The 24,546-nt window shown below is 37.7% G+C and overlaps 1 long non-coding RNA gene across 1 annotated transcript; it reads right to left on the bottom strand.

Moving 5' to 3' along the window:
- Positions 1-11,183: 11,183 nt before the first annotated feature.
- LOC106146540 lies at positions 11,184-24,106 on the bottom strand. Its single transcript, XR_001231020.1, has 3 exons — positions 24,028-24,106; positions 11,595-11,706; positions 11,184-11,271 (listed from the first exon to the last, which is right to left on the bottom strand). It is a non-coding gene; the product is annotated as an uncharacterized LOC106146540 (long non-coding RNA).
- Between the last annotated feature and the right edge of the window lie 440 nt (positions 24,107-24,546).

Raw genomic sequence — 24,546 nt, 5'->3', positions numbered from 1 at the left:
GATGCAGTTTTTGGAGACATTTACAGAAGAGAGAAAAACTCACTTATTGGAGTTTATCAGTTAGGATCATCTGATCAGCAAGAGTGAAGGTAATAATCTGTCACAAGCAATAATAAAATTTGTTAATTCATTGAAGTTCTAGGTAGGATAGGACTCAGGGATTTACAATCAACAGCTCATTATGTCAGCAAGAATTGACATTTTCTGAGCTTTTCCATGTCCTCCTAGACCTCAAAGTCAGATACCATAGACAGGTGTTCCTCGTGTTTGCATCAGTGTAAACAGGGCTACATGGATTTTTGTTTATATTTAGTCAGAATGAGAAAGAAAATCCCCCGAATATATTTTATATTAAAAATGAAAATATAATTTATCTTTAAAAGCATGATTCTTTTAATTATCACACCAAAAATAGGCATACAGTGGTATCATCAGGTAAACTAAGATGTGTGCATGCTGATCAACTTATATCTACAATTTTCTGCCTTCAGACTGACTGGGCCAAACAGATCATATGGATCCCATTTTATAACTAGAAACAGGATGGAGAATACCTTAAAAGTGGGAGAGGATTCCTATTAGGATGAGAAGAGGGGATAGGTGTTGAGTATGCAATTGACAGTGTCAGTTGCAGAAAACGTTGGTGGAATCTACTGACCAAGCACTCCAGAGAGTGTTGTTGGTTAACAACTGCAGAACCTAAACCAGGTGCCCTCAGGTGATGAAGACCTGTGCTCATCACCATCACCCTGGTGATCTCTGGTGCTCAGAGACCAACATTCCTTGGTGTTTCTTCTTGGAAATGATGGTGGTAGTAGACGGTAAATGCACTTTTCACCCTTTATTGGTTGATGTAAAAGCCACCCATGTGAGCTTCTCATATTTTTGTGAATAATTTCACTGAGCAATTAAAATTCTAAGTCAAGGAAATTTAAGGCTCTATTATAAAAGGCTTTATTATACCTTAAAAGACTTTATTATAACTCTGATCTCCCCAAGTGATTAATATGATAATTTGAAACTTTTTCAAAATACTAGACACCATGTTGAAAGCAGTATTAAAGGTTGTTTCAGTTTTTTTTCAGAGGTAGACATGGAACCCAAGGCCTCTCACATGCTAGGTAAATAGTTACCAGGGAGCTATACCCACTGTCATTTTGTTTTGTTTCATTTTTCCTTGAGATCATCCCATTAAGTTGCTCAGGAGAACCTCAAACTTTCCATTTTCCTGCAACAGCCTCTGTAGTAGATGGAATTTCAGGAATGTCTCACCACATCCAGCAATATAAGTATTATAGGTAAAATACCTTTTATTTAGCATAATAAATCATTTTACACCTACTATCACAATAAATATTCCAATATTTATTCACATGATTACATATTTCAACACTGATATAGCCATGACATAATATTATGTTGACTCCTGTTTTATCATTTTAGTATCATATTGTAAACAATCAAATTAGAATGTTTTGTACTTACAAGAAATGTTCAGGTGAAAGACACCAAAAGACTGAATGAACACCTTCAAAAACTGAGGGTCACACAAAAATTTCCTTTCAAATCCATATATTTTAAATTCCGGAGGGACTGAAGAAATTGTTCCTTTTTCTTCAAATTGAGCTTTTATTGACAATCCAAAACTCAGTAATCATACATTAAAGTCCCTCAAAAATATAGCACTGATTATCAAAGAGATGACATGCACAGCAAGAAGCAAATGGGCCTTTTGGATAAAGACAAAATTCTCTTCATTCTTTGTTCTTATTAGAGAGTTTGTGATTATGCTCCCTCTGATATTTGGTGAGATTTTAGGGATTTGCAGCATTAAGGAAAAATAAACTGGAAGTCATAATATAGATATACCCCAAGGCCAAGCACCTGCAGCCACGCAGTTAAAATTTGCTTCATTTCTTGAAAAGTTAACTCTGATCATAAACAACACCAAAGTAAATGTCCTTGTCAGCATGATTGGGTGAAGAGACAGTGATAATTTAGGGACAAATGAACTTGCATGGTTCTGTTAACCTTAAAAAGAATACTAATGAATAACAGCCAGTGAAAGAAGAGGGTCAAAATACTTCCTCTTTTCTGTTCTATAAATTGAATTGCAACTACTTTAAGCATAGCGTCTTACACTCTCAACTTAAAGGTCTCTGGTTGGTGAACACTTCATTTGTATGCACAGTAAATTTTCCTAAATAGATCAGATTTTGTCTTTGACACAAGAACTATTTGATACCTTAGGTTAAAATGAGACGTGTCTATACATTTAAATAAAAGAAATGTTAAATGACTCCCTCCAGTCACTGCAGTCAATGGTCCTAGGTGAGAAATAAGCAGAAATAAGGGACTTGATTGAAATGTTTCTGTTTCTTTCTGTGCTCACACGCGTGCTGAGCTTGCTTGCACAAGGTATATGAAGAGGAAGACAGAGAAACCCATCTAGGGTGAGGAGTCTGCCGCCAGATTCCTGAGAGGCTCGGCCTGTCATCCTTCACAAGTTACTCCCTCCTTGCGCTGGGAGCTGCTAAATCATACAGGAGCACTTCATTCCTTCCTACTCTGACTCTAAGCTTTGACCATACTTCTCGGTAATGTGGTACTCCATAAATATTCACTGAGTTCCTAAATTGATCGTGAAATAAATTTCATGGTATTTTTGAAGGCAGCTAGTATTTGTTGGTTTTTTTAAACCGTGTTCTGTATCTACTCAACCTCTCCAAGATGCTTCCCTCATAAAAGGGCATATTTAATAAGCCGCCTCTTTGATTTAGGGGCAATTTGTTAAAGCAGAAGAACACTTAGAGACCACAAGGGCGCCATTTTAGAAATTGCCCCTCTGCTTCCACTATGGAAGCTTCAATGCGCCCACTTACAGGCATCATAAAGCACCGAGTGTATGGGGCTCCATTAGGGAACTGAGGCATCGTTTGCAAACTAACCATCATCTGGATTAATTGTTGAGTGAGAGGAATGGAGAAAGTATTTTCAGGGAAGCAGCCACTCCTAAATACAGATGATAAGAATATCTACTCATGCAGCTCTTGGAAGTAATACACGCAGACACACATACACAAGATTTGGGCACAAAAATTCCACTTCCAGAAATTAATTCTCATTGACTATTTGAAGAAGTTCATGCAACTTTTATATAATATTTATGGTACTATAATGCACATATCCTTTTATGAGAATACATATCACTTTAATATGTGCAAGCCTCTGAGCTTTCTGAAATGATGGAACTCAAATAAAGTACAACTTGCTCCTTTTTTCAGTCTAAAGGAGTGCTTTCTATGTAAAGGGGATCTCTGGTGGATAACTGGGTTCTCACCACCAGCCAGGATATATCAAAAGCTGCACTGAGGAAAAATGAAAGAACCCTGGTTTCTTTTTTTCTGGGATGATGCTTTTTAAAATTTTAAAGACAATAATAAAAAAACCATAAAAACAATGCAGAATTTCAAAACAAGGTAATAGGAAATTAATAATGGTTGTTATGTTTCATATTGTTATCTTCAAAGTAGTTGCTCAGATTACCAGATATACTTTATTTACCAGTTTTTAAATTACCAAAGCAACAGCTTTTTCTCCTCTAAATTTTTGGGCATCTATTTTTACCTAATACCTACAAAAATCTAGAGTGAAAAATTACATATTAATGACTTATTTGTGTGTTGCCACTGGGCAAGTAAGTATAATGCATTACACACACACAAACACACACACACACACACACTAAAATATAAGTGTTATTTGAACTACCTGCAGAAGTGTTGTTACAGTAACACCTCTACAACTTCTGCAGGCAATTTAAAGTAACAATAAAAAGTCAGAAATAAGAAATGTGCCACTTTCACATTATTTAAGGTTCATGAGAATGGAAATAACATCTCTAATAATCCTGCTTAATTTAATTATAAAATTAGCGTTGTCTTTTTTATTTTTGAAAGCCAATTCTTTATAGGAAAATTTGCATTGACAGTATTCTTTCTTTTGGTAGTTAAAGTATATTTAGTGATTCCATCCCATCATTTGATGGTCAGTGAATGTCTGCTGATAAACTCACTGATAATCTCAGGAATACTCTGTGCATGGCCAGTCACTTTTTGCCTACTGCTCTCAAGATTCCTTCTTTGTGAATTTTGACCGTTTACCATGTATGGGTGTGGGTATCTGGATTTTTCCAGATTGACCTTAATGAGCCCCTTGAATTTGTAATCCGTTTCCATCTTCAAATTTGGTAAATTTTGGGCCATTATTTCCTCTGAGAAATTATGTACCCATTTATCTCCTGCTTCTTTTATAGAATTTCATATTGCATTATTAGTCCGCTTAATAATGTTCCTCACTTTCTTTCAGTTTTTTTCTGCTCCACTGACTTGATATTTTCAAATGGACATGACTTGCTTTTTTAAAAAATTGAGAGAACAGTGAATCTAAACAAACTGAAAACATTTGTACTTTCTCACTACATTAGCAAAATTGAGTATTTTGCAATGGTATTGTGACCCACAGTTGTAAGTGTGGCTCACGAAGCCTAAAGTATTTACTGTGTGACCTTTTTTAGAAAAAGTTTGCTGACCCTTACTTACTAGAATAATATATCTTGTTTATAAAACAATAGATTCATTTTTTGCAGAGTAAGCCCTCTAAGAATTATTCTTTTCTCTCCACTGTGAATTCCTGTAGGAAGAAATATATAAGCACAGTAGAAAAGAAAGGAGAACTTGGAGCGGGTATGCTAAACACTGATCATCCCACAGGTCTAGATAGGTTCAGCCTCAATGGAGTAACGGTTGGTGAATAAGTGTGTTTCATTCACCATCTTTGGGAAACCATTAAGCATTTGAAAATGGAGTTACATCCATGGTTTTTAAATCAGATATGGCACCATAGAGAAGAAAATCCCAGAAAGATTTTTATCACTACACAAACACTTGAGATAACCAGCTTAGAAGGAGAAAAGGTCCATTTGGTCTTGCACTCTTGGAGGTTTTAGTCCATGATCCATTGGCTCCATTGCTTTTGAGCCTATGACAAAACATGGCAGGGAGCACATGGTAGAGCAAAGTAACTCCATTTATAGCTGAGACATAAAAGGGAGGAAAAAGAAAAAGCTAGGGTCTCACTAGAGTCACTGAGGGCACATCCCTAAGGGCTTAAAATCCCCCACTAAACCCCACTTAAAGTTTCTACTGCCTCCCAGTAGCATGAGGAAGAAACATTTAACACACAGGCCTTTGGAAAAGATTCCAGATCCAATCCAATGACATGATAAAATAGCTTCAAAGAAATCAACCTGGCTAAATGGTTGCCATGTGAAAAATTCTCCTGAGACCAAAAAAGGATTTCACTGAATTCCAAACATTTTATCATTTCACGTGTCACATTACCCACTTTTCCCTGTTGTATATTTTCTTTTTATTACACTCATTTCCCCCCACTTCTTCTCTTTTCTCTCTCTCCTTCTCTCTGATTTTTCTCTTCTTCTTTTAGTTATTTTATCACTGCTTCTCCCTAACAAAATTCAGTTCCTACACCTCAGTTTCCCCATTTCTTGCATTATCTTTTTTTTCCCCCCTCTTTTTCTCCAGACACGATGCAAAAAATCAGCAAAATGTAAAATGAAAGGCCCGTGTTCTGCACTGGGCTTTATCTCTAAGTAGCGTGGTAACTTAAGGATGTCTTCTTATTCCATGAGTGTTAATTTCCCTGTGACTGAGTTAGATTTGCCCAGTATCTCCAAGATGTAGCAAAAAAGTGTGAGCAACATAAAATTTAAAGTATATGTTTCTCAGTGTGGAAAGTAACAAGTAACAGGTATTTTTAGAAGCTTTGAGTGCAACACTTCACAGCAATACACCAGATGTACATGGAAAGATTATCTGCAGATCTGCCAGGAAGCTGCACAAAGGCATCTCTATCAAAGACTGTAAACCATGTGCGAATCTCTTCCAGCCATATTGCCAGACAGGCCTTCAGGGCCAACAAAACTGAGTGTGCTTTAACATTACTCGTTATCCCTACCTTCTAAGAAAATGTATTCTATAGACTATGGAAGTAAATAAGAATATATAATGTATAATTACATAGCATATTATATAATATAAAAATAATTTTATTTCATATATCATGTATATCTTATAGATCATATAGTATCTTAGTTATAGATGATAAAATATATAATAACCTTATAATTTCATACTAACATAATATCATATATATTTTTACTTCAATTGCTTTCTGTTTGATGTTTAACTTCAAGCGTGCAGAAGGTAGTAACAGCTGGACACATGAGTCTCTGGCTTTTGCCTCCACCCTCTCTAATTGGTTTGTCTTTGTGCTGAGCTCCTTACTCATGAAAGGAATTAAGTTTCCTCTGTATATTTTTCGTCACTTAGTTATGCAAAAAATTGATGGTAGATCCAAGAACAGCCAACTTGTGGTTCATCCAGCGACAAAAGATGTAGCCTGATTAAAAGTAATTAGATAATCAACTCCTTAGGCTGCTAAAGAGTAGCGAATATGGACATTTTCAATAAAGAACGGAAACAAGAAAAGTGAGCAATGAGCAGCAGAACTGCCATCAGAGGGGCCCTATGCACCATAGAAGGAGGAAAAAAAGAACTAGAGTGTCACTTCTCTCTCTAGACCCCTTCACTGGTTTACCATTGCTTTTTAGACACGTAGATATACTGTGTTATGACAGATTGGAAATGTCTCCCAAAGTCTCATGTATTCAGAACTGGGGCTTGAGGAAAGTGATGGGATTATGGGGCTGCTAAACTCATTGGTGTATTAATGCATTGGTGGGTTCATAGCTAAATGTGCTGCCAAGCAAGAGATGGGGCCTGGTTGGAGGTGGGGGAATAAGTGTGTGACCCAGAAGAGTATAGTCTTGCTTTCCAGTTCTTCCTGTCTTTCTTCTTTCTACTTCCTCTATTCCATGGGTTGAACAGCTTTCTTCCACCATGCTCTTCCACCATGATGGTTCTGCCTTGGACCCAGCCAACCATGTACTAAACTGTGAGCAAAAATCAACCTTCCTTCTTTTAACTTGCTGGTGTATTTTGTCTCAGCAATGGGAAAGTGACTGATACATCTTTCTTCTGCTAAAATCTCTGATACTTCTAACATCTGTTTATTTCTGACATCCCTACCTACTCTCTTCCTTGTCTTCTGTGAGGCAATCATCTTTTGTCCTAATTTTATTGTAGTTGTCACTCTTCCTGTCTTGGACAACGTGTGTTTTCTTTTATTATTCTGTTTCCTATTCTACTTGGAATAAATACCCTTGCATGATTGGCTCCTCATGGTCCAGGACTCAGTTTTGATGGTACTTATTCCCTTACTATCCAATCTACATTCAGATACCCCTAGTCATGCTACTCCCCACTGGCCAATCTCCTTTCTTCATTGCACTTCTCTTCCCTTTAGTTAGGTTATTTCTTTTTTTGTTGTTTTCTCCTTCTAGCAGAATAAATTACACAAAAGAAAATGAGGCCTTGATTGTCTTACTGCTTGGTGCATCGTCATTGGTGGGAACAGTGAATGGTCTAAGTAAGTGTTCATTAACTACTAATAGAATAAACATATCAGGGAAAAGATCATGAGATGGTGAGACCCTAAAACTGCTATATATCTAGGAGATGCCTGATTTTGATTTCAGCCAGGTGTGTTCTTACAATAGACCTCATTTTCTTTCTTTAAAATGACTTGCATTCATGTTCCCTACAACCAACAACATGCACATGGACCTCTTCATGACTTAGAGCAGCAGGCCACCTATTACCATAGCAGCCCGCAGAGGCCCTGTTCCACATGGAATGGGTACCCAAATTAGCCCCTTTAGATCCTCTGTGTGTTTTTATAACTCATGGCACAGGGTTTCTAATTAATTTTACACTTTGAATTCATACAATTTTTGGAGAGCAGAAGATGCACTTTTTATTATCATACTTTTTCAATTAGCTGAGTGTACATTCTCACATTCCTATTGTTTTAACTTCCTTACTTTGCATTTTATCACAGCTGTTAATCTACAGTTAAGTTTCTTTTTTAACACTATGGACTTCGTTAAGACAGAGAAAATTTTAATATGGCAAAGAAAATCACATTTCTAACTGAATACATCCGTTAGTGATTTAAAGAATGTCACAGTACAAATAATTCGTTTCAAATTCAATCATAACTCATTGTGACAATTCTGATTAATTAAAGAATGCAATAATGTCCTAATTATGCTGAAGGTGCTGCTATGGAAGAGTAAGTATAAAGGCATCCCTTTAATTCCTAAGTTCTCTTTGCCATCATCAATTGTTTTAAGTTTGTGTACTGGGATCACAAAGCATCCATTTCCATCTAGATATATTCAGTAGTTTTAACCTTGCTGCCCTTGTCCTACACAGGGAAGAGATAGCCATTCCATAGGGGATCCTCTTTCCTTCCATGCACTCATGAATTCCAAGACTATCCTGAGAAAATATTTAGTCTTGTGTAAATTTACTTGCTTAGGATCAGGTTCTTTTGGTCTCCCCTGCAGATTTCAGTGGTTCCCTAGCTTGTACATAACCAAATCATTTATTTTTGTTTTCAGCTTATTCCATACTTGGCAGCTGAGAGTCGCTCTTTTCCAATTTCACACCACACCCAGCTTCCTCCAGTTGGGACACAACTCTGGTCCTGCCCAGTACTTGGGAAAATTCAGATAACTTTTCCTACTTCCCATTAAAAGCCATTATGGATGGAATTGCATCCATAGTAATAGAATGTATATGTGGTACTGAAATTCTACAGTGAAACTGTGCTACGGTCACTGAGTTTCAGGGATCCATTCCATTCCCTGACTACAAAACTTTTTGTCGCCTTGAGTAACTAGAAAATTTGAAGGCAGCGTAGGACTGGCCTAAAACTAAAAGAGAGAGATACTGGGAATGAAAATATGGAGAGAACCTAGCCGTTGTCTATGTATTAGGGACAAGGATGTCTACAATGATGGCAAGATTCCCAACTTGAATGACTGAAGGTATAATACCTACCACTGGCAAACTGTCAAGTAAAGAGGAGGTAAAGAGTGGGAAATGTTGATAAGAGAGATAATTATTAAAATTAGGAAATAAAACAAATATTTAAAAAATCATCTTAATTGTATATATTAAACTCCTGTGGGAGAGGTCAGGGGTAATGAATAAACAATAATTTCAGCTGTTGTCTTCTGAGACCGTCTTTGCCTCCTGTCCTGTGTTTACACAACTATCCCACTGTTGCTCATATTTTAAACTACAAACTTTGGGATTTTCTACCAAGAATAGTGTGAGAGAAAAGAGCCATGGAGTTACATAGAAAAGAAGTACTCGATAGACTGAGAGAACTAAGCAAGGACAATGTCAGGGAAGCCAAAATATGAAAGAACTTCAAGAAAAGGAGAGTAGAAAACAATGAGATATGCTAGAGATTTCAAGAAGTAAGTAGAGCTGGAAAAAAACCAAACATTAATTTATAATTTGAAGATCATTAGCCATTATAACTATATGTCATCAACTTATAATTAAAATATAAATTTCAAAAGATTACTAGGCAATCAGTAGTTAAACATGGCAGGGAAAAGGAAAAGTTGCTGTAAAACACAAGACCTGACTGCATATGTTTTTTCATGGAATAGTGATGGCACAGTTCATATTTAGGAGAAGGTCCTCTGTTTAAAAGATTATTTCCTTGATCTCTTTCATGCAAGCGTGAGTAAAGAGGACCCTCCCCACCTTTAAAAGAGAGTTTAAAAAAACAAAGAGCACAACTGTTCTGTGTAGAAAGGGGAAGAGGTATTATAGAAAGAGAGGATGAGGAGCCTGAGGATAAAATAATGATATGTGTGAAGACGAGGTAGGTAGAAACAAGGGGCTTGTACCGAGGGAGTGGCCTAAAGAAGACAGGAAATTAAAATACTATTTTCAGAAGTAGCAAATAAATTTTTGTGACTGTCATGCTTAATATTAAATTTAAATTGATATCCACATAGTATTATATTTGTAATTATCTACCCTTATTTCAACCCTTTAGAAAACTGCCAATCAAAACACCATGACAATGGTCATTCATGTATGATTCAAGAACACAGGGTGGTACCCACCAAGGAGAATCAGTTGGTCAGACAGAATCTCTGACCAGCCACTGAGGGTGATGGTTAGTAAGAAACACTGTTCTGTCCAATCAGAAGCCATCAGTCCCCTCACATCCACAGGGAGAGCAGGCATTGGGCAATTTTGAAACTTAATACAGGCTTGCTAGAAACTTGATATAAGCTTCTTGGGCTCTCCTATCTGTTGAAGTTCTGTTCCTTGACATGGAAGGTATCAAAAGCTGGAGCTTTGTAGTAAATAATCAGATTTGTGCTCTTAAGAGAATGAGAGAGGTCATTTCCCTCTGCCTCGAGGGGATGTAGGGAATAGGCAGAGGTTTGTAAACCAGGAAGACAGCCCACCAAAAATCAGGTTACTCTGCAAAACTAATTTTAGATTCCAGCCCCCACAACTGTGAGAAATACATGTTTGTTTGTGTTTGTTATAACAGCTGAAGCTAGCATGGGAGCAGAGTCTAAGGTCACCATACTTGAATGATAAAGTGAAAGGATGACCTTTAAATTTAGAATATTTTATGATCCACTGTCAAGTAGCTCTTGGAACATAATAGTGCTCTGACTTGTATTTCTTATAATCAGTGTTCAGAGTAGATGACTGACTTATTTGCTATCATTTAAGAGATACTATGTATACTTATTTATTGTCATTCAAGAGATACTGCTAAAAATGACCTCTCTCCACTTCTTGAATATTATGTTAGAGATAAATATGGAGTGTAAAGACACACATCAATCTTTCCCAAATAAGTACAGTGTTAATTTAAATGAATTATTCTGTCTCTTAGAGGTTACCCCAAATTATCTGAAATGGTTCATAAGTGGTAAGTGAGGAAAGAAGTGGAAAAATTGACCCAAGTCAGGGATAAGCTGTAAGGGCCCCACACACAGCACTAACACCCTGAGTGCTGGAAATGATGAGGTAGGGTGACATGATGGGAAAGTGTTGGTTGCAAAAATAATTATACCTGGTTAGAAATTTTTCCTGGAGTCAGTCTTGCATTGAAAATAATAAAATTCAAATTGACTACATGCTCATCATTTAATTAAAAATATTTCCCTTCACACATTCTTCACGGGAGATGATCTCTATGCATTTGTTTTAGGTCCGTTGGCTTTCTTCCCTTCTTCTAGATGTAGAAGCAAAAAGAGAAATGATTAAATTTAAGCCACAGCAAAAGGAGATGAAAGTAACAGAGTGACTCATCAGCTACATAGCATCAAAATGCTTCAAATCCTAGCATCTGGCTGCATTTTTCCTGGATCTTGACTCTAGTCTCTGTCTAGTTCACAAGCAATCTATCCATATATAGTCAACTCTTCAATAATTGGAGTCAGAGGATGGGCTCTGAGGCTCATCCAAGAAGAGGGTCACATTTCTTAGTTTAATTTTGTACGTCAGCTGTTTATTTACTCTCAACAAAGCCTGAGGATTAGAAAGAAAATCACTTACTTCATCCGAAAGCAGCACTTTTAGTGGCAGCAATAAGTCTTGCTTCTTATCTTGAGATTTAGTGATAACTGACATCTCTGTGATCACCTATGTCAAACCGAATCTTCCGTACCTATGGAGAAAAGTAGACCAAAATAATTTGAAGTCATCACAAAGGTATTGCTTAGGACAGGTGTGAGTCAATTATAGCCCATGGGACAAATCTAACCCTGTTGCCTGTTTTCATAGAGCTTTATTGGAACACAGTTGTGGTTCTTTAGTTGTGTACCATCTGTGGCTACTTTCACCAAATGCAGCAGAAGTGAGGAGGTGCAAAAGAACCAGAAATATGGGGCTGGGGATTTAACTTAGCAGCAAAGCGCCTGCCTGGCAAGCGCAAGGTCGTGAGTTCAATTCCTAGTAATGGAAGAAAAACGAAAAAAAAAAAAAAGAACCAGAAATATTTACCGTGTGCCATTAGTAGAAAAAGTTTGTCTAGTCTTGACTATAACATTATATCTTTTAGTATAGATCTCCTTAAATTATTTATTTATCAGTCGTGCACATCTGGTTTACTGATGGAAGGACAGGAGTACCGTGGGAATGAGCAGAAACATAGGTTAGAAAAAACACTAAAATGTCCTCGAAGCCACAAGGACCAACACATCATGGTGATTCTTTAACTCCCTCTGGCCATTTTAAGAAGAGCAGAGGGTTTCCAGAACTGCATAGGCTTTCAATGGGGTCTGACCCAAGACCATCACAAGCTCTTTGAACGTCTTCAACTGTCACTTGGCCAGGTGAGGCAACACACTGTTATTTTGAGACAAGGTTTGTGTTTATGAAATAATGCTGGAGAGCAAAAGTTACTGCTCACATCTATACCAGAAGAGGTTTGTAACACAACTGCTGTCGATTCCTAAATTTCAAAACCTTTCAAAGCACTTTAACTTATAGTGCACTTTAGATCTTTTTACAACTAAAGCCTAACAGTCAGAAAGTACTTTTAAAAATAAGCCACGTTAGATAGAAATCCAAACGCTTTAAATTAGTGTAAATATAACATCTTTATTACACTTGGTAGTGTTAGACATTCTGGTTTTTTTTTTTCTTTTCTTTTTTTTTCTCCTGTACTGGGAACCGAACTCACGACCTTGTGCTTGCCAGGCAGTCACTTTGCCACTGAGCTAAATCCCCAGCCCTAGACATTCTCATTTACCCAATACTTTCTGTAAGCAGCTTCCTGGACCAAAATTTCTGAGATGGCCCCCTAAAGAAAAAAGAATAATGTTTTAAAATATGTTTTTTCTTTTCAGAGAGGACATCAATGATATGAGCTTGTAAAATGTGTGATTTTTACAAAACAGAAACATGGTTAGAATATTTTGTACATGAAATCAATAACATTTAGAATTTTTTTCACATCCAAAATGACAGAATTCTTTCAGGCCAGTTTATTAGGCCAGTTTATTAAACTTTAATACCCCAGCTATACAGGACTGCAAGATAAACAAGTTAAGAAGGTCTACATGGGAAGATGTGTCTGTTTTTTTTCTTAAACTCGCATGTACTGTTCACCTGTTCCTAGAGGCAATTTCTGCCCAATGGTAATGATTGAGATAATCCTCAGTGTGTAATTTTTGCACCCATAATAAATACATTGTAACAAATATTTTTTCAGACATAAACCATCTAAAATTGGTTAAAATTCTAAGACACTATTTTAAAATGATTTCCAAACATTAATAGGCATTTATAGGACACCCAGCTTTTAATTTGATGTGCCTCACATCCCTAAATTTAGCAAACTATAAAACAGTACTTCTAACTGATTCCAATAATGATCTAGTCTAGATTTGGCTATCTTTCCAAGGTGCTCTGCCAAAATCTAATGTTTTACTCCTCACTTCAGGCGAATCTTATTATGTTTTGAGGAGGATTCTCTATGTTTAAGAACATCCTATTGGCTGATATGATGTAGGGATATTGTACTAATTTAGGATGTGGCAGAAGCAGCTCAGAGTCAATCTGCAAAATTTTATATTTATTATTACTCTCATTTCTGAGAGGGGAATATTAATGTGACCTGTTTTTCACAGATGTGGGATATGAGCCCAGAAAGACTAAATTGCTGGTCATGGAGCTAAATGAATACAAACTTTGGGGCTCAAATCCATTTGTTCTAAAATCTAATCTTGCAAACAGACCAGAAGTGATAAGAGTTTTACAGGTCAGGGTAAGCCAAACAGGTAAACAGTACTTATCTTGAGTACAATCTGGGCATTAAAACATTTGGAACTTCTGCGAAGTCAGGGTATACATGAAATCCAAGCCAGGAAGAAAGAGATCAAAACAACATCAATATTAAGAAATGCGGTAAGACAGAAGACTCAAAATATAGTAGGGAACAAGCGAACTCTCAAAAGTGGTAGAAGAGAAACAAAGTAAATGGACAAAAATCCTGGAAAAGAAGCAACAATTAAAAAGTTATAGGAACAGAGGAAACCAAGAAAACCAACAGGGAACCAGGGGCACCTTAATTTATTCGGTCTCCAATGACTATTTGATTCAAGGTTTATGGCTAGGCTGAGAACATGGTAACAAAGCACTGCCTTTGCTCCCCATCTTGATAATGCCTTAGGAAAGAGAAAGATAATCAGATATCAAATTAGTATGCTGACCTATACACTTCAAACAGTTATGATGGTAAATTTTGTGTTGTGTTTCTACTACAGTTAATATTTATATATATATATATATATATATATATATATAGTTTTATCATTTTTGTTGTTTAAAGAGGATTCATTGTGAAGTCAAAGTGCAGTGTTAAGTGAAAAAAGCCCTTTACTGTAAAAGCCAAAGAAGTAAAACCAGAAAGATGAATTTTTAGAAGAAAAAAAGCTAATATGACCTTCATTTATACAAAACAGTAAATGGATCCATCCCTATAATATGTAAGATTGCTATTCCTGCAAATGGTTCTTAACTCTTCCCTGCTCCTCCTTTATGACTTAATACCAGTCCTTTTTTCACTTCTGAACTGTAAATTATAATTCTCCAGGAAGCATCTTAACAAAAAAAGAGATTAAATTATATAATTACCATACTTATAAATCCTAAAGGCAATGTCATATATAAAGTTCTGTGGAACACCAAGAAGAAATCATATAAACCAGGTATGGTAGCACACACCTGTCATCCCAGCACTCTGGAAGGCTGAGGCAGGAGGACTAGAAGCTTGAGCCCAGCATGGACAATTCAGTTACTTAGAAAGATACTGTCTCAAATTTAAAAAAAAAAAAAACTAAAGCTGGGAATATAGCTCAGTGCAAAGGTCCAGGATTCAAGCTAAACATGGAGGAGGAGAAGGAGATGGAGGAGCAGGAGGAGAAGGAGGAGAAGAGGGGGAGGACAGGAGGATGTGAAGAAAGAAGAGGAGGAGGAGGGGAAGGAGGAGGGAGGAGGAAGAGAACAAAAAGTAGTAGTGGAGGAGGAAGAGAAATCATAAAATCCTACTGACCAGATAAAACCCTTTCCCCCTTCTTCAGTACTTTGCTGGGGCTGAAACTAGGCCACATGTTAGACAAGTGCTCTACCAAAGTGCTACACCCCCAGCCCAGGACAAGAAGATCTTAATATCACCTTCATAACCAGAAGTTTTCATACCATTCTCTGAAAGGGGAGGCTGGGTCTGAGCAGAGATTTGTAGAGCAAAGAGGTTGAAAACCCTTGTCAGCTAGGTGGATGAAAGATATCAGTCAGAACATAGTTGTACAAGTACTTATTAGAAACTAGTTAATAACCAGCTGAGACAGTAAAAGGAAGAATAGCAGGGATGCTATCAGGCACACCAGTAGAAAAGTATGTCCTCGGGAGGAAAAATAGATGTGGGTTGATGAAAAATTCAAGAAAGGCCCAAAGTCACATCCTCCCACTTCCTAGTATTGCTACACAACAACCATGGAGCTGCTTAATTAGGGAGACTATAGAGTGTATGGACCAAACTCCCTCAGGAGAGTGAAATGAAGTTCTATTAATAATTATCCAGGGCAACTTGGGTGACTAGTGCTCTAATATACAGTCTGCCCCTGGCTGTGAGAATTTGGCCAAGAACTCTTTCTGAGCCTCCAGATAAGCAGGAAAAATAATATCTTCTCCAATGGTGTGGACTGTTAATTTATTGTACACCTGTATATGTGTGTGTGTGTGTGTGTGTGTGTGTGTGTGTGTGCACTTATACATGCATGAGTGGGTGTGTGAGAAAAACAGAGACAGAGACAGAGAGAAACAGAATCAGAGACAGAGACAAACAGAGAAATGCTTGGTTTTGTTATAAACTGCACAATAAGTCACAGCAAATCTCGTTATGGTGGTTAAGGTAAAATGTCAACTTGATTGGCCTTGGGATCTTCCCAGAGGGGTTGGTGGAACATATTTCTGGGTATATCTGGATGGGTTATGGAGACATGATTTAGAGGTATATGTGTGGTCATTTGTCTTTCTGGCACTTTTCTCCTGCTGTACTTCCTGGCCACCATGAACTGAGCAACTCTGCTTCCCTGAACCTTTCTGCCATGATGTTTCTGCCTTGAAGCCAGTTGACCCTGGACTACACCCCCTAAAATGATGAGTCAAATTCAACCTCTCTTCCTTTAAGTGTGGGTGCCTGGTATTGTGACCAGCAGTGAGAAAGCTGGCAAATACATTAATAAAGAACTAGCCAAAATGATATTAAGAATATCACAATTCCAACTTCAACTTCATGCCATCAATGTCCATCCATTAACTGAAAGTAGAGGCAAGGGTAATTGTGACATTTAGAATTTGAATCAGTTGAAAACTATGCCAGTGTGAGAACATGCTTCACATATTCTGCCTTACAGGAGCTGTGGAAACATACCATAGGTTTCTGAAGTAGCCAGCTGAGCACTGCAGGGCTGTACTTTGAAAATGGAGGTCATTTTAAGTAACTTATCTCAAATGAAGAGCCAGACAGAACAGACACAACAGGGAATGTTTTTATGTTCAGAGGAAACAGCAAGCAATTTGTAAGTTCCTCAGTCTGAACATTGCAAGTGATCTCTTTCTCCATGTAATCACTTCCTTCATCTATGCTTCCTGTTCACAGCGGCTGTCCAGACATAGGAGGGAAGCTGCAGCAAGTAAGCACATTTTGTGTTTCTACTTCTTTCTTGTTCTATCAGAACTGCCAAGTAAATGCTGGAAAATTACAGCCATAGCAGGCAAGCAGTTCAGTGGAGATGGGAAACAATATTATCTTCATTATTGTAGGTGACTGTCAGGTCTTTGGGAGGCCTTGCTGAGGACAAGGTGGAAAATATGTTCCCACTTTTATTTCAACTTCATTTAGGTCCTGCATAGCTCAATTTATTATATTGTTCTAGAGCTCTAGGGCTGAAGGCATAATGTAGGGGAGAATGCAGCAGTTAGGCAGTGCTCCTGAACAGACACACATGTATAGCCTACATGTATATATAATGAATTACTTGCAGGTATTATCTATCATCTATCCATCTCTCTCTCTCTCTCTCTCTCTCTCTCTCACACACACACACACACACACACACACACACACACACACATCTTGGTCCAAATATATATTTTATATATATACTATATATATATATGGTTTTAACACTTGTCTGTTGACTTTGACATGAATCTCTTGACCTCTGAGTCTCTGATTTCTTTCTTCCTAAGAGCAATAATATTCTCCTGTTTTACATTAAAACAGGTAGCACAAAGAGTACATGCTTTTTTAAAAACTACATATATTTGTGCATATATATATATATATATAATGTATATATCATGGTAATGAAAGAGAACAAGCCTTGTTTATTCCATTAAATTATATGATCTTGGACAACTCACCTTTTTTTTCTGTGCTATTTATATTTCATTTGCAAAATGTAGGGATTGGAATGAGGTCTAATTTCCCTTTAGTTCTAAAGCCAAGTCTCTCAGACAATCAGAGTGTCAGGTACAGAGTATGCATTTCTCACACTCTGTGGATATTTTTTAAAAGAAAAGGCATATAACAGTTCATTATTCCTGGGATGACTGTTAGGCCTTTGCAAGAGCAAGTTTAATGAGATTTCCCTCATGAAACATTTTTTTTTTCCTCAGATGTGATGCCATGTACTTCTCTTGGGTGAGTACTTTATTTCCAGAATTAGAATCAATCCCAATAAAATGAAGCATTCATCACAATGTTAAAAAAATGCATTCATCACATATATTTAAAACAGCTCTATTGACATGGCAATGACAAGGTACCATTCTCAACAATCATATAGTTTCCCAAGCAACAAGCAAACATTTTATACTCCACATACATGCTTAAATGCAAACACATACACACACACACACACACACACACACACACACATGTTGAGAGTGGGAATAAATGTAAAAATCAAGGAAAATGTACAAGTTGTATGCCTTACACATTGTGAAAGCAATTTCCATTTTGATTCAATAACTTTGATCTAAATTTTGCAAATGTATGATCCCTTTTTTAGATTTAGATATCTGGGTTAGGAAGAGCCTCAAAATTCTTTAGCTTGATATCTTGCTTCTGAGAACTGCACTAGAATTTGCCACATAGAAAACTGAGGTTCTTGTTTTGATATTACCATGTGACTAACAAGAAATAAGACTCAAGAGAAATAGTTTCTTAACTGGACTTTGTTTCAGTGTGAAAAGTTAAATATTCTTTAAAGTTAAATATTCTTCCTCATAGGTGTGCATTCAACCTTTGCTGAAAATTTACAACCACAGGAATGATGACAAGAAGCATCCACAGAAATAATTCTATAAAACCCAGCACCAGCAGGAGACTATTTCAGATAGAAAAAACCTTCCTGAAATTTAATTCAAACCCCTCACTTTAGTTCAAGTATATTTCTGCTCCCCCTAAAATGTAATTCTTAGTCCTTCTTATCTTATGTCAAGTTTTCCATACACATAAAGACAAGTATTAGTTGTCTAGCTTTCCTTTATTCACTTCTAATGCCAAATAGAAAGATTTTTGGTTTGTTTCTTTTTATTTGTTGTTTGAAGTCATATTTCCTTGTCTTAGACATGGAGGACAGGGCAACTTCAGTTTCTAGACAAACCTTTTATATTTCCTAAAACACATTCACTGGACCATCAAACTCCATTTAGGTAAGAAAGCAAATTCATATCCTAATGAAACAGAATCATGCAAGTAAAAAGAATTTTCTATCTAAAAATGATATTTCAATGACTATTCTGAATAGTTCATGCTCAATTACTTGACTAGTGCTACTCTGCAGACCTCAGGGATGGATCTCTTGCATTCCTACTATTGTTATTTGACCACCAGTCTAAGAAAAGTGTTTTTCCCTTAGCAGAAATAAGTATAAGAAAAAAGAAGAAATAAGTGTAAGAAAAAATATACTCCCCTAACCCTTTAATTTCCAAATGTGCTCTGTTGCCATGTGCTGTAACATTGAGGAGATGACATAGGTTCCACAAGAAGGGAAAGAAAGGTATGTTGTGGGCAAAATCCAGTAGAAAACAGTTTAACATTTCTGCCTCACCCTGATCTACACACAAACCATCTGACACGGGCGTGTATAGGTACACATAAAAAACAAAATCAAAGAAAACTGTCCCACACCTTGCTGCCAAGAAGTGAGCCACATCTTTTTATTAAAAGCAAGAAAAAGGGGCTGGGGATTTAGCTCAGTGGCAAAAGCGCCTGCCTGGCAAGCGCAAGGTCATGAGTTCGGTTCCCGGTACCGGAGGAAAAAAAAATAAAATAAAAGCAAGAAAACTAACAACCAAAACTGACCTTCCTGACAAAGCTGCAAATAGATTTCCAGCCAACAAAAATCCTGAAGTTTTCATAACAAAGCACACTGACACATTCCTAAATGTGATATTATTTGTATGTGTAGATGCTGAAAACATGTAATTGCCTGGAAACACAGAAGAAGGCCATACAGAGGTCCTGGGCCACTGGGAAAGAAGGCTCCGCCAAGTCTATGACTATGATATTTTGAGACACTTTTACAGAATGTACCTAATGATGTCATCATAAACCATACGCCTCCATGAACATACCAAGAGCCAATATTTCTACCTCATGCACACATGCTTCACATCTCACTAACACTTGTAAGCAAGAGAATAGAGCCTTTGTGTTAACAACAAAAGGAGCATACTGCTCCTTTCACACAACACCCACTTTTGTGTAGCCGGACCCCTCCAACTCTGCAATTTCTAGTAAGCCACTTGTCCACAAATTAAAAAGGATTCTGCAGTTCCATCACTGGAAAAGAATGTGATTCCAGCATCACAAGAGTAAATAAAATAGTAATCCTAGTTTTATAAATTATGCATCTTTCATCTCAAAGGACAATAAATAAAGCTTCTTTCATCCTGATGAGTCCCCAAGCAGTTAGCAATTTCTATCCTAGCACATGGGAATCACCTGATTCACCACTGAAAGGCAAGCTACTCTGGGATACTGTGGTACTTTGTTAGTAGTACACACAAAACTTATCAAAAGATGCTAGCCAAGGAAGTACTACCACAATGGTCTATCTTTTAAGAAATTTAAGCAGAGGTGGTAGGAATCTAACTGAAATTCATTAACAGTAACAGTTTGTTCTCATTTGAGTTCAAGAGAATGTTAGTTTTAAGATTTCTCACAGAGAAGTTATACCCCAGTCGAAGCTCATTGTTAACTGTTTCAATTTATACTCCTCCATATTATTGCAATATGCTGTTTTAAAGCAAATATTTACTCACGTTACTGACCTCCTGGGAAAACAGTGTCATTCTCCTCTACTTTGCATGAAGCCCAGAGCTCGTAGAGTGGCATGAAGAATCCTCCATATTTTAGCTATGGATTATGAAAAATCCTCCAACATCTAGTCATCCCATCAAGCTCTGAGAAATAAAATAAACTCCCAAAATTGTAATGAAAATAATCTGATTGGTTGGATTAACAATTTATGTGTGGTACTGGAGACAAAGTAGATGATATTGATCCACACAACTGCAATATAGATGATCATACGGAACTGTGGGGAGATTAGATGGATTTACCCCAATTCCTATGCATTATAAAGGCAAAATCAGGGAGATCCTGGAGGAATTACTCTTAAGTGGTGGGAGATTAAGATTCAGGTTAAAAACAAGGTGCCCTACTCTTTACCCTTCATATTAGAACACATCTGAGAGGTAAATTGGCACTCAATAGTAATATTTATTCCAGAACAACAAGAACAAACTGGGATTGTGCAAGGAGAACTGGTTTGTGGGTCCCCTAGGGAAGGGAGCCATTTTAGAATTTCCAGAAGGTTAGCATATTAGCTTGTAAGGAGTTTGATAAAGAATATCCAATATGCTCAGTGCCTTTAAAACAGAGAATCTACAGCTGGATGACATAGTTTTGTTTTGTTTTGTTTTGTTTTGTTTTGTTTTTGACTGGCCTCGATTCTCTAGAAGATGAAATAAAAAAGCATTATAGGAGGACCAAGTTTTGACAGCTTGGGTAACAGTGCTCTGGAGTTCACATAGAGAAACTCTTTCTGTGAATCCACTAAGCTCACTTGAAACCCCATGCCCCCACTTGAGGGAGAAGTTCCAATGGCTAAAGAGAGCTGACATGTTTGGAAACAGAAGCTCTTGCCCAAGCCCTCATCTTTGGCACTCTATGAACCTCTGGGAATCGGCCAGAGGCCTTACAAAGCTTCTACTTTCCTCATGCGCACAGGTGAGCTATAACATCATTGATGATGACAGCTACCAAAAGCATATTTGTATCTTTTATGCCAAACACAGCATCTCTTTAATGAACTAAGCATCTCTACCCATATTTTAGACTTTGGAGTTGGTGATGATCAAGACAGAAAAATTTCAACTATTGAACTATTAACATTCCTACACCAGCATTTTTACTTTTCTTAGAAAGATATCTTCTGGAAAGTATATCTGATGCTAAGATCCTGCAGTACCAGAATCAAGGGTAGTAGATAGGTTGACTAATGAAAGATGTTTTCAAGCCCCTTTCTCCTACTCTTCAGTTCTGTCTGAATAATGGGAGTTTTTTATTTGGTTGGTTGATTGGTTTTCGACATTTTTAAAGTTTTTTTTTAACATGAATGCAACCTGTGTTTCACTCTAGTATAAGGTACATAAAAGTATGTGTCTACAGAAAATAAGCTGCCTCCAAATCTCCAGGTCTTAGACTTTGCAAATACTAACAGTGTTGGCTTACATATATCTTTATGTAAGTCAGTGCATGGACAGATACTTGGGTGTGATCTAGCAGCAGTTACAAGAAGCAGTACTGAAATACAGTAAGCAAAGGTGTCTTGTTTGCATCTCTGGTTTCTGCAGACCTCAGAATGGAGTAGGTGTTCGATAAATATTTGTGAGATAATTGTTGAAAGAATGCCTATAAATCTCTTCTCACATGACACAAGCATATAAAGCAGAATTATGGCCCTTGGGCTAGGAAGGTTGGCCTGTGTGATCTTCTTATTGGCCTGACTAATTCCAGGAGTTAACAAAGCAGCTTGGTTGCCCCTGCTTCCAACCTCCAGTTCTCAGTTTCCCTATCACCTGATGAGATAATTCATCTAGTTTTCATTCTGAACAGATTCCATAGCAGATGGATGTCTCAAGGTGAAAAAGAAAGACTCTACACACAGGCAAGAGTTATAAAGACATAGATTAAAAGATACCAGCCAGATCCCAATATTCACCCATTTCTGAGCCTAATTACTTTATTGGAGCAGAGTCTGAAAGATAATGGATTTGTCAAACACTGGGTCTGCTTTTGTAAATTAGTTCTAGTCCAGAACTACAACAATGCACAATGTATCCTGCTGTACATCGCAGCAATGTACCTATCTGTTCATGGTGCATGTTTTGGTTATTTTCCCTCATAGCTGGAACAAAACACCCAACACCCAAAGTTAAAGGAGGAGAAGTTTATTTAGCTCACAGTGTGTGGAGATTTCAGTCTGTAATCAGCTGGCTCCAAAGCAGGGTGGCACAGCCTAAAGGGCAAGAATTCATGGTGGGAGAAAAGAGTGAAAACAACAAGAGCAAAACTGGGGGAAGGAAGCCTGTTTTCCTCCCTTATATTATACGCAGGCTACCCGCCCTAGGGTGGGTGTACCACTCACACCATCTCTGTGTCTTTTGTACAGGCTGAGGATGTTTACAAAGTTAGGCCCTTGGCCCCCTGCTGAGTTGAGCTGGAAGTGCTTCAACTCTGTTTCCCAAAGTGAGGGCAGGACAAGAAGAGGTCCAGGTTTAATGAGCTGTCTTTGAAAAGTCCTCCCCCCATGACTGCATGCAGCTTTGGGGAACATCCAGACACAAACCACAATAGTGTACCTAGGAGCAATGCACTTAAATCTCACTTGACCAAGTGAAATGACAAGATCAGGCTCGTTCAGGGTGGTATGGCCATACATGACCAACGAGATGTACACCAAATCTTAAAAGTACACACGCTGACTAATAATTACCACTACCTACCAAAAGACAAGTAAGAATTAGCTTAGAGCTAAGTGAGTCTTTTCAATTGGTATCATTTAGGTGCAAGATGTCCCAGATTTATAAATTTTCCAAATAAATGATTTCAGAAGTAGCAGACTATAGACATGAAAGAGACTGTGTGAAGATTCATGATCTGAATTACACCTGTGCAAGAAGGCAGTACAGGCCACAGAAGGCAAAGAAAACCAAACCCTCAAGAATTCCTAGAGACTGAAGGAGATGCTGGATTTCTTACAATACATAAGGATCTGAGATTTCATGTGACTCTCTAATGAATGGATGACTCCCTGCTAATGTTGAGGATAAAGAAAGTTTCGCACTTCAAGTTAGAATCCAGATGTTTTCAACCAGTCAGTGCTTCGTTCCAAAAACAAAATATATATACATAGATATATAGTCCTTCACATATGTGAAAATGTGCTTCATAAATGTGTCAAGCTTTAGAAGAACTTTTAGAATATAGATTTATGAAGGGTAGAATACAAACATATGTGAATATAACTATAAATATAAGAGATGATAGACAGATGCTAGATAGATAGATGATAGGTAGATGGACAGATAGATAGACTTCCTATAATGCAAGGTGCAGGTTCCATTTTCTCCCTTCTGCATCTATAAGATCACTGTTAATCAGAGATCCCTTCCAGCACACATTCAGCTAAGAAAGAAGAACCACACTTTAAGGTCAAGCCTGGCTTGTTTCCACTTGCCACAGGGGTGAGGAGCAGCTACCTGCACTGCCAGGTGCCCTGAAAGTGACTCCCTTGGCCCTGCCCTCACAATCACCCCAGGCTGTGCCCACACCTCTACAAGCCCAACTGCAGGGCTTCTAAAAGCACCCGGAGGCCTCAAGCGTTACCAGGCAACCGCGCACCTGTGAGTTAGGTCAGCCAGATGGTGCTAACCTGTGTGTTCGGACTTGCGGGCTGCAGTGCCTTCCTGTGTTCCCTCATTACGGCTCACTCCCCTGGCCCCGTGAGGAGAACAGAGCTGATTGTTTTCCTTCTCTGTTTCCTGGAGACAACAAATCCACTGATTAGCTCTCCAGTGAGTGTCCCAAAAGGCCAAGGTATACACCACACTGTAACCTTGCAAATGTAGCTCTTAAGAAAGTACCCAGTCTAATTTTCAGAAAATATCTGTGCTAGGAAGTCAGATTCTGAACTTCGGAAATTTAAGAAGAGAACTCTGAGTAGTTCATAATAAATTTGTGTAAAAAGGTGGGGGGTAATGTGTAACAATTACATTGGGGCTTTTGCTTTGATCTTTTTTCCTTGCCCAGCCCCTTCCGAGAAGTGTAGGTGACTCTCACACTGGCCTCTCTGACCATTTCAAGGAGCAGATTTGGGGTTTGACTGGCTACAACTCTCCAGTGTACCCACAGCTCCTGTTC

The sequence above is a fragment of the Chinchilla lanigera genome, unplaced genomic scaffold (assembly GCF_000276665.1).
Source record: "Chinchilla lanigera isolate Chin_1 unplaced genomic scaffold, ChiLan1.0 scaffold00082, whole genome shotgun sequence".
Lineage (NCBI taxonomy): Eukaryota > Metazoa > Chordata > Mammalia > Rodentia > Chinchillidae > Chinchilla > Chinchilla lanigera.
This window is presented reverse-complemented; position numbering and strand designations above follow the sequence as displayed.